The sequence below is a fragment of the Pyrus communis genome, chromosome 14 (genome assembly GCF_041283825.1).
Source record: "Pyrus communis isolate YQ-2024b chromosome 14, ASM4128382v1, whole genome shotgun sequence".
NCBI lineage: Eukaryota > Viridiplantae > Streptophyta > Magnoliopsida > Rosales > Rosaceae > Pyrus > Pyrus communis.
The window spans coordinates 16,920,753-16,931,279 of record NC_142578.1 but is presented as its reverse complement, the minus strand read 5'-3'; the positions used below and the strand labels follow the sequence as shown (position 1 = coordinate 16,931,279).

At 39.0% G+C, this 10,527-nt stretch overlaps 1 non-coding gene across 1 annotated transcript; it reads left to right on the top strand.

Annotated features, from left to right (window-relative positions):
- Positions 1-2,735: 2,735 nt before the first annotated feature.
- On the top strand, positions 2,736-2,846 carry LOC148691301 (small nucleolar RNA R71). The gene has a single exon (XR_015956059.1). It is a non-coding gene; the product is annotated as a small nucleolar RNA R71 (small nucleolar RNA).
- The last annotated feature ends 7,681 nt before the right edge of the window (positions 2,847-10,527 follow it).

The window sequence follows — 10,527 nt, the reverse complement described above, 5'->3', positions numbered from 1 at the left end:
TAAGGGAATCCAAGGAATGTAATTGATCTAAGAGACAAGTGATTTAAGTTAGTTAAATTAACGAGACCTTTCTCTTATGTTCATTCCTAAAACGTTCCTAGCCATAGGATTGCCAATTGGGCATTGACAATCCGCTAAGGTTAGTATGTGTTATGTCGACTCAAGCGTGAGTATGAACTAGTCTCAAGTCATTTGGTGTTGGACACTAAGGCAAACACATAGGTGCTCGAAAGAGTAATCGAGTACACTGAACAACGATCAAACGAGAGTTCGAACATACATGTCATGTGAGAACTCAATAGTTGCAATATGCAAAGTAGTCCTTTGACCTGAGGCATCATTGATGTCTAATGGTTAGATCCTTGATCTTTGATTATGTCAACGGCATTCCATTGGAGTGTCCACGGCATTGTTGGGGTCAAGCTATCTAGTCATGTAAGCATATGAATGCACAACAAGGGATCTCTAACCTTCCATAGTGGAAGGAGAATACTCTAAGATATGATTCGAGAGTCTTTGGCCAAAGCATATGAATATGACTAAGGAAGGTTGTTCCAAATCTTATTCAATTGAATCATATAGAGAAATATCACATTGGATAGTAGACATGAAACAAACTATCACTTAAACAATGTAATTAAGAGTATTGTATTAGAGAAGGACCATATTGCATTGTAGTTGTAACTGGATAGGTTCTCCAACCACTTCTACTTAGCTTGGGTAACCATGACATGCTGCTAGGCGTCACCCATGGTTTGTGGAAGCCCTAAAGATTAGCAAACACTAATTTTAAGGGAGAATTGAAATGTGGTTTCAATTCACAATCGATCGTTAAGAGTAACATCGCCCACTACCTCGCTAATTGGAACCTAATGGATCGTACACCGAGTAAGGATATAAGTGAAGAAATTATATGAAATGGATAAGCAATTAAATGGTTTAATTGAAGAATGGTCAAGATTAATTAAATAGTTAATTAATTATACGAAACGTTCGTATTGGGCGTTTAAGTTAGTTTTGGGCTTCGGGACACAAAAACGTTTTGGTCCACAAGGCCCATTATGTTTAAGTTGTATGACAACTAAAACAAAATGGGAAATTAAGCCCAATAACAACATATGGCCATAAGGGTGAGGGGTAGCAAACTTGTATTAATTACAAGTTTGCCACTCACATGAAATGAAGTGTAAAATCAACATTATAGCTTGGTTTCACATTAAGGGGTTTTCTAATGGAATTTGGGTGAAACCTATTCTCTCATTTTCTACATAGAGGCCGGCCACCTTAGGGGAAGAAAATCTAGCAATCTTTCTTCCCTAAGTCATCCATTTCATCTTCACACAACATCTTTGGTGTGGAGACTTAGAGACACCAAACTTTTGGTGTTTTGGAGAACAAATCCTCAAATCCTCAAAGAAGAAAAAGGAGCACTAAAAGGGAGGAAAACACAAGGAAGATCCAAGGAGCAAGGAGGTGACTTGAAGGCCCTCCACTTGGGTGAATCCCTTGTGTAATCAAGGATGAGCTTCAAGGGTAAAGAATCTCTAAATTCTTATTCTCTTTAATATTGTTAAAGAGTCTTATGGTTCACCATATACTAGGCTTTGAAAGTCATGGGTTTTATGAATTGTTTTTGAATGCATGCCTACTTTAAAGTGTTATTAGTATGCCTATGTATTCAAATGTTCATGCATGTTCTTAGCTAGGACAAAATTTTTTCCTTCAGCATGTTCCTAATGACATCAAGCAAAGGTAAGTTAACATTTACCTTACTTAGAATATCAAAAATCTCTTTAAATGACTTATCCTGCTTGCTCTTGGCAAGTCTTCCAGGGAATGGTATTGGTGGAGTGTAAGGTTTCTCGGCCTTGTGAAGATTTGGTGCTTCAAACGAGGGAGTAGCATGGCTTGGTTCCTCATTTGGTTTCTCATTTTCTCCTTGAGTAACCCCTGCATTCACATGATCAGATTCATTAGTAACTTCATTGCCAACTCTATTATTGATAACCTTACCACTTTTAAGTGTAGTGATTGCTTTGGCTTGCTCTTGGTTCCTTTGGAGTATCACAGGTTGGCTTGGAAACTTTCCAACCTCTCTTTGGCTCAAGGCATCTGCAATCTGCCCCAATTGTGTCTCCATTTTGGTTAGAGCCGCCGAATGTTGTTGGAGAATGTTATTGGTGGTTTGTTGGAATTGCAAGGTATTTTGGGCTAACAATTTAACCGTATCCTCAAGAGTAGGTTTTGGTTGGAAGTTTCGGAATTGATTGTTGTTCTTCCACGAAAGATTGGGATGATCTCTCCAACTTGGGTTATATGTATTGGAATACACATCATTCCTTGGCCTTTGATTGTAAGAATTCATGAGGTTCACTTGCTCTTGGACATACTCGGGGTAAGCCTCCCTAGATGGACATTGATGAGTAAGGTGGCTTGGTATGTTGCAAATGGCACACACTTCACCTGCTTTTGGCACCATGTTGAGCACAGATTCAAGCTTCTTTTCTAGGTTAGCTACCTGTAAAGAAAGATCATGATTAGAGCTTGTTTCATATACTCCAACTCTCTTACCCCTTACATCTTTGTGTTGAGCATTAGATCCCAACATCTCATAAATGTTATATGACTCTTGAGCATTCTTTTTCTTCAAAGCTCCACCTGCTGCATTATCAACAGTTGATTGACATGTTTGGGTTAGTCCATCATAGAAAATTTGCATTTATAAGTGAAGAGGTAACCCATGGTGTGGACATTGCAACAAAAGGCCTTTAAAGCGCTCCCAACACTCATTGAAAGGTTCTCCATCATCTTGGTTGAAGTTGAAGATTTGTCCCCTTAATGTGGCTGTCTTTTGAGTGGAAAAGAACTTTTCCAAAAACTTCTTAGCCACGGCATCCCATGTGGTGAGTGAACCAGGTACTAGAGTCATCAACCAACCCTTGGCCCTATCTTTCAAGGTGTAAGGGAACACTCTCATCCTCAGATTTGCTTCACTTACTCCCTATAAAGGTAAACCACTCACAACATTGTAAAATTCTTTAATATGAGCTAAAGGATCTTCATTAGGTAAGCCATAAAAAGAAGGAAACATATGGAAATGTGAAGATTTAAGATCATAGTTTCTAGCTTCTGTGGGCAGCAAGATGCATGAAGGTGAATTTGGTATGATTGGTTGAGCAAAATCCTCCAAAGCTCGAAGATCATCTTGGTTGTCCGCCATCTCTTCTTCTCTTTCCCAATTAAAGTGCTCATATCCTTCACTTGTTGGACTAGACGGTTTCCCTTCCTCTTCTTCACGGACAATGGAGGAACTTGTTGGCACAAAGCTTTCCAAAGTGTTGCCCTTTAACCTTCAATTCTTTGGCCTAATTCAGCAAGTCTATTTGACATATACTACCTGAAACAAGATAAAACAAGTTTGAATAAAAATCAGAAATCTACTTAAAATGAAAAGAACAAGGTTTAATATCAAAACAAGCAATTATAAGGGACTGAAATCAGTCCCCGGCAACGGCGCCATTTTGATTGAGGTTTTCCTTCTTCGTGCTAGAATATGTTTAGTATAATGGCACAAGTAAGGGTGTCAAATCCACAGGGACTAATTGGACCTATACAACTACTTGTTTTGCAAGAACTCTATAAGAGAAATAAAACTAATCAACTTAGGCAGATTTGTTGTTGTAACTTGAAAGCACAAGAAAATGAAGTAGACACAAATAAATGAATCAACAATTAATAAAATGAGATAGCACAAATGGAGATGAAGCTAGGGATTCGGTTTCACCATTGCTAAGCCAAGTCCATGCTTGTTAAGTCAGATTATACTCATCCATCTACCTATTTCTTGGGTTTGTTTCACTTAGATATGATCAACCATATGATGTGTGGATTTGATCAAATGTTCCTAATCATGAACCTAAGTGTGATGTGCAACTTTGGTCCCTAATCAAGAACATGATACGCACAAGAAACTTTAATAAAACCAAAGGAAACACTCGGCAGGTTGTTTGCAAAGCATTCCCTTCATTCATTCACATATCCACCAAGATTATGCATGATGTGTGCTTTAATCTTGACTAAACAACCTGTGGTTAATTCAAATGATGATCAAGCATTAAAATCAACACACTAAGTCACAATTAAATCGGAGAATGAAACAAGAAATAGATAGATTAAATGAGAATTCTGAATTAACTACATGGCAATCTTGCAAGGCTACATCGAATCCCTAGAGAGAGATTAGTTACACTTCATGTTTACAAAAGGTTTGACATAAAAATATATAACATGAGTGAACATAGGATTAAGAAGAAAGAACCCTTGAAGCAAAACTGATGTCGAAATCCCTTAAGAGTTGCCTTCGGTGTGGTGCTCCAAGTGTGTTGCAACTGAAGGTGGAGCGGCTAAGGTTGAATGGTTTCTGCGAATGGGAGAGTGTATGGAATAGAATGAAACCGAGAAGAGATTGTGTAGAAATGGAAGGGGATTTGCGGCAAAGGGGAAGTGTTTGTGTTATCTTGTGTATGAAAATGAGATGATGTTTTTTGTGTATGAATGCATGGGTTTTTATAGGGGGAATGGGAGAATATGTGGGTGATTGTTTAAGAGTGAATGTGGTTGTTATGATTGAGAGTGCATGTGGATGAAATAATGATGGAAAAAGAGCTAGGTTGTTGGTGTGTGAATGCATGTGTTGAATTGGTGGTGCAATGATGAAAGAGTAAGTGCATGTGTGTGTGAATGGTGGTGCAATGATGAAAGAGTAAGTGCATGTGTGTGTGAATGGTGGTAGCTAGGGTGAATTATGATGAATGCATGTGGAATAAAGATGGAGAAGGTGGTGTAATGATGAAGGAGTAAGTGCATGTGTATGCATGTGGCTAAGAGTTGTTGATTGGGCTAGAGGTTTTGCATGGCTCAAAGGATTGTTTGATTGGGCTAGGCCCTTTGTTTTATGTCCAAAGTGCATACAAGGCTTTCAAATTCGTCCAACACTTTGGCTCCAAGCATATGCTATCCATTCCAAGCCCAATTTTGCTCCAAAATGCTCCAAAATGCATCTTTTTGCTTCCTTAGCCATATGAACCTAAAAACACACGAAAATGGGTTAAACTCTTAACACAATTATGAATTAACAACATAGATGCACGAAAACAAGCTAAGTAAGTCGCCTAAATATGCTCCTATCAAAACACACAAAACTTAAGGCCATATTCAAACTTTTGGACCCTTTCTTCAACAACCAATACTTGTGAGTTCGTTCTCACTTATTTTCAACTCCTTTTCTTTCTTTTCTTCTTCTTTTTCTTCTTTTTCACAATTTTTTTTTCTTTCGTTTTTCTTTCTTTTTCCCGTGCCTCTTTTAAGACTTTGGCACACACACACTCACAAAATCCCTTCCCCCACACTTGTTTTCTGCATAAATGTCACTCAAAAGAAATTCCTTCTAAGTTATGCTCCACTATACTTCAAGAACAAGGGTATGGAAAGTCCTATTCTAGGCTAGGTAAGGGTGATGTGGTTAACAAGAAAATAGGCTAAATAAGGCTCAAAGGGGTTTAAACCTACAATACAATTGACAAGGGTGGATTCGGCTATTTGGCTATGGTGGTGACTACTACACAACTTCATCTTGTTATTTGTTATGCTAATCAATTTCATGCTTTGAATGAAACGGGTATGAGTTCTAATATTTGGAACTATAGTGATGAAACGCATTCTAAGTAGCAACCAAGCAAAGAATAATGAGATCATGCAACGACTTTAGAAAACAAGAATGCATAGATTAATAACTCTCCAAATAAACGTTTAGGCTCAAGTCTCTCAGGGATGTAGCGTTTGTTTGAGTTCCTTCCTTCAAGCATGTTACAAAAACTGATTTTATCCTTTGTGATTACATGTGAATTCGTAAACTATAACTACAACCAAGCATAAACCAAGGAGCAAATCAAACTTCCATCATTGTTTGTAACTCTCTTAACAGTCATGCATTAAAACCAAATCCTCATCATTGTGTTGGAAGGTACCCTAAGACACAAACACACAAAAACAACTCTTTTTTTTTTTTTTTTTCAAAGCACTTTTTTCGATTTTTTTTTTTCAAATTTTCGGATTTTTACTTCAACACACACCAAAACAGCTCAAAATGCATTAAAAACACTTAAAAACAGTGAGAAACAACATTAGAAGTGATAGGTGATAGAATCCCACAAATTTTGCATAAAAACACTTGTTTACCCCCCCCCCCCCCCCACACTTCAATCAAACATTGTCCTCAATGTTTCACACAAAGACTCACATAAAAGAAAACAAATAATAAACAACTAAGCATGATAAAATAAACAGCAAGGAGAAGGGTTTAGAAACGCAAATCTGGGTTTGGAGTGGAAGTTCCATCTTCTCCTTGTCGAATACATGGGTTGCCTCCCAAGAAGCGCTTGCTTTAACGTCTTCCAGCCAGACGAATACGCCATGCTAAGCTTCACTAGTAGTACCCACGGCATGGAGGGGTACATCGTCCACAACATGCTCCTCGAAATTCTCATAGTAGGGCTTTAATCGATGGCCATTCACCTTGAACTCTTGTCCTGTTTTCAAGCTTCGAACTTGGACTGCACCATAAGGAAAGATGTTAGTAATAACAAACGGGCCAACCCACTTAGAACGCAACTTACCAGGAAACAAGCAAAGGTGAGAATTAAAGAGTAGCACTTTCTGCCCAATGGAGAATGATTTGGCTCGAATCATCTTATCATGGAAAGCCCTTGTCTTCTCCTTGTAAATTCGAGCGTTTTCATACGCCTCGTTCCTAATCTCTTCCAGCTCATTCAATTGGAGCTTCCTATGAATTCCAGCGGCATCAAGGTCCATGTTGAATGTTTTGACGGCCCAATGCGCCTTGTGCTCCAATTCCACGGGAATATGGCATGGTTTGCCATAAATGAGCCTAAATGGGGGACATGCCCAGGGGGATTTTATATGCCGTGCAATATGCCCACAACGCATCCTCCAACCGTCCACTCCAATCCTTCCTTGTAGGGCCCACGATTTTTTCTAGAATTTGCTTAATCTCCTCATTTGAAACCGCAGCTTGCCCATTGGTCTGGGGATGATAAGGTGTTGAAACCTTATGCGTGACGTTGTACTTCTTGAGCAAAGCCTCAATGGTTCGATTGTAAAAGTGAGACCCTCCATCACTTATGATCACTCGTGGCATTCCAAACCTTGCAAATAGGTTAGTTCTAATGAAATCTGCAACCACTCGAGAATCATTAGTTCGGGTGGCTTTTGCTTCCACCCACTTCGACACATAATCCACAGCAAGTAAGATATAAAGGAAACCATGCGAGGAAGGAAAATGACCCATAAAATCAATGCCCCAAACATCAAAATTTTCAACAGGAACTATAACATTTTGCGGCATTTGATCTTTTGCACTAATGTTACCCATTCTTTGACAATGATCACAAGACATACAAAAGGTTCTAGCATCCTTAAATAAAGTTGGCCAATAGAATCCACATTCTAAAACCTTAAGGGCTGTGCGTTGTGTCCCAAAGTGTCCTCCACATGCATAAGTGTGACAGAATGTTAAAATAGAATTGAATTCCATGTCATGCACACACTTACGCATAATCTAATCTGAGCAATATTTCCACAAGTATGGATCATCCCAAACATAAAACCTAGCATCTTTTTTCAATTTATCACGTTGGTTTCTATTTAAAGTGTTCGGAACTTGTTTAGTCACCAAATAATTCATCAAATCCGCATACCAAGGCTCACTTACCTTAATGGATAGCAATTGCTCGTCGGGGAAGGTTTTTGCAATAGGGTACGGTTCCTCCTCATGTATCATACGACTTAGGTGGTCAGCCACCACATTTTCACTTCCCTTTTTGTCCTTGATTTCGATGTCAAACTCTTGAAGAAGTAGCATCCATCGAATTAGTCGTGGTTTGGCTTCCTTCTTGTTGAACAAGTACTTTAAAGCTGCATGATCAGTGAAAATAATAACCTTAGTACCAAGTAAATATGATCGAAATTTATCTAAAGCAAAGAAAATGGCAAGAAGTTCTTTTTTAGTGGTTGAATAGTTTAATTGAGCGTCATTCAACGTCCGGGATGCGTAGTAGATAACATGCGGCTTCTTGTCCTTCCTTTGGCCTAAAACAGCCTCTAACGCATAGTCGGATGCATCGCACATGAGCTCGAATGGAAGGCTCCAATCCGGTGACACGATGATGGGTGTCATGGTTAGCATGTCCTTGAGGAGTTGGAAAGCTGCCGTGCACTCCTTGGTGAAGTTGAAAGGTGCATCTTTTTGTAGGAGGCGGCATAGAGGTTGGGAGACCTTCGAGAAATCCTTGATGAACCTTCGATAAAAACCTGCATGTCCAAGGAATGAACGAACCTCTTTAACCGAAGTAGGAGAGGGTAAGTGACGCACAAAATCTATCTTTGACTTATCAACCTCAATACCTTTTTCAGAAATAATATGACCTAAAACTATGCCTTGTTTAACCATGAAATGACATTTTTCCCAATTTAACAAAGGTTAGTTTCAATGCATCGTTTTAAAATCAAACTAAGATTATTCAAACAACCATCAAATGAATCACCAAAAACGCTGAAATCATCCATAAAAACCTCAATAATTTTCTCAGCATAATCTGAAAATATGCTCATCATGCATCTTTGAAATGTGGTAGGTGCATTACATAAACCAAATGGCATGCGACGATAAGCAAATGTACCAAAGGGGCATGTGAAAGTGGTTTTCTCTTGATCTTCCGGAGCTATCACAATTTGATTATAACCTGAATATCCATCAAGAAAACAATAAAAAGCATAACCCGCTAACCTTTCAAGCATTTGATCAATGAATGGCAAGGGAAAATGATCCTTCCTTGTAATGGCATTGAGCTTCCTATAGTCAATACAAACCCTCCAACCTGTTTGGATTCGAGTAGGAACAAGCTCATTTTCGGCATTTGTCACCACAGTTACTCCGGATTTCTTTGGAACACATTGAACCGGAGACACCCACCTGCTATCTAAAATTGGGTAGATCACTCCACAATCCAAGAACTTGATTATCTCATTTTTCATAACTTCCATCATTGGAGGGTTGAGTCAGCGTTGAGCCTCTCGAGATGCCTTGGACTCCTCCTCCAAAAGTATACGATGCATGCATGTGGTCGGGCTTATTCCCTTGATGTCGACCAAGGTCCAACCAATTGCAGTTTTGTACTCCTTTAACACCTTCTTCTTATGCTGTGAGTGAGGAGGATATGATGACGGGCAAGGTCTCTTGGTCTCCCAAGAACACATACTTTAAATGGCTTGGCAATGGTTTAAGTTCAAGGGAAGGTGGCTGCACAACTGAAGGAATGGGCTTATTAGTCGAAATTGGAATTGGAATTGGGTTCGAAGACTTACTAGATTGTAGTGGCAATAACTCAAGGGCAGCCACTATCTCAATCATATCAACACTAGGGGCCACGGCATGGTGTTCTCCATGCATGCCGTGGGTAGTCAATGGCCCTACTTCCTTGTCTTTGAGTTCCATTCCTCTTGTAATGACCAATTCTAGTGCATCTTCGTTCAATTGTTCAAAATGGTCCTGCGCCAACGAATCAATTACATCAATAGCAAAACATGAATGACCATCAAGAGGGTACTTGATAGATTTAGAAAGATTGAAACTAATAACTTCCCCATCAAATTCCATTATCAAAGTCCCATTAAACACATCAATCTTCGTGCGGGAGGTTTTCATAAAGGGACGGCCAAGAAGAATTGGCAACGAAGGGGAATGGTTTGATTCTTCCATTTCCAGCATGTAGAAATCCTCCGGAAAAATTAAATGATTGACCTGCACTAAAACATCTTCCAAAACACCCTTTGGATAGGCATTAAATCTATCGGCCAATTGAATAATCACACCATCGTTTTTTAACTCACCTAGGTTCATAGATGCATAAATTAAGTAAGGCATAACATTAATAGATGCACCTAAGTCTAGCATGGCATGTTCAAAACGATTATTGCCAATAACACAAGGAATTGTAAACTACCCGAATCTTTGCATTTAGGGGGCAATTTACGTTGCAAGATGGCTGAGACATTTTCACTTACCTTCACAACCTCTTTGTTCAAAATTCTCTTCCTAGTAGTGCAAAGTTCTTTTAAAAACTTAGCATACCTTGGAACTTGCTTAATTGCATCCAAAAGTGGTATATTGACTTGTACTTTTCTAAATGTCTCTCAAATGTCCTTTTCAGCCTCCTCCTTCTTTGTTTGCATGAATCTAAAAGGAAATGGTACATTTGGAGGAATAACATTAGAAATAATTGAATTTGGAACACCCTTACCCTTGGAAGCCGAATGGTGTAGTTTGGGTGGCTGCGGCATGGTGTTTTCTACCCTTGCCATGGCTTGCTTGGTGCGTGATTTACTTGACACTCAAATTAAACCCTCGTTTGACAATTGTAGTAGAATGGATAAGTGAGGGATCGTTCTAGA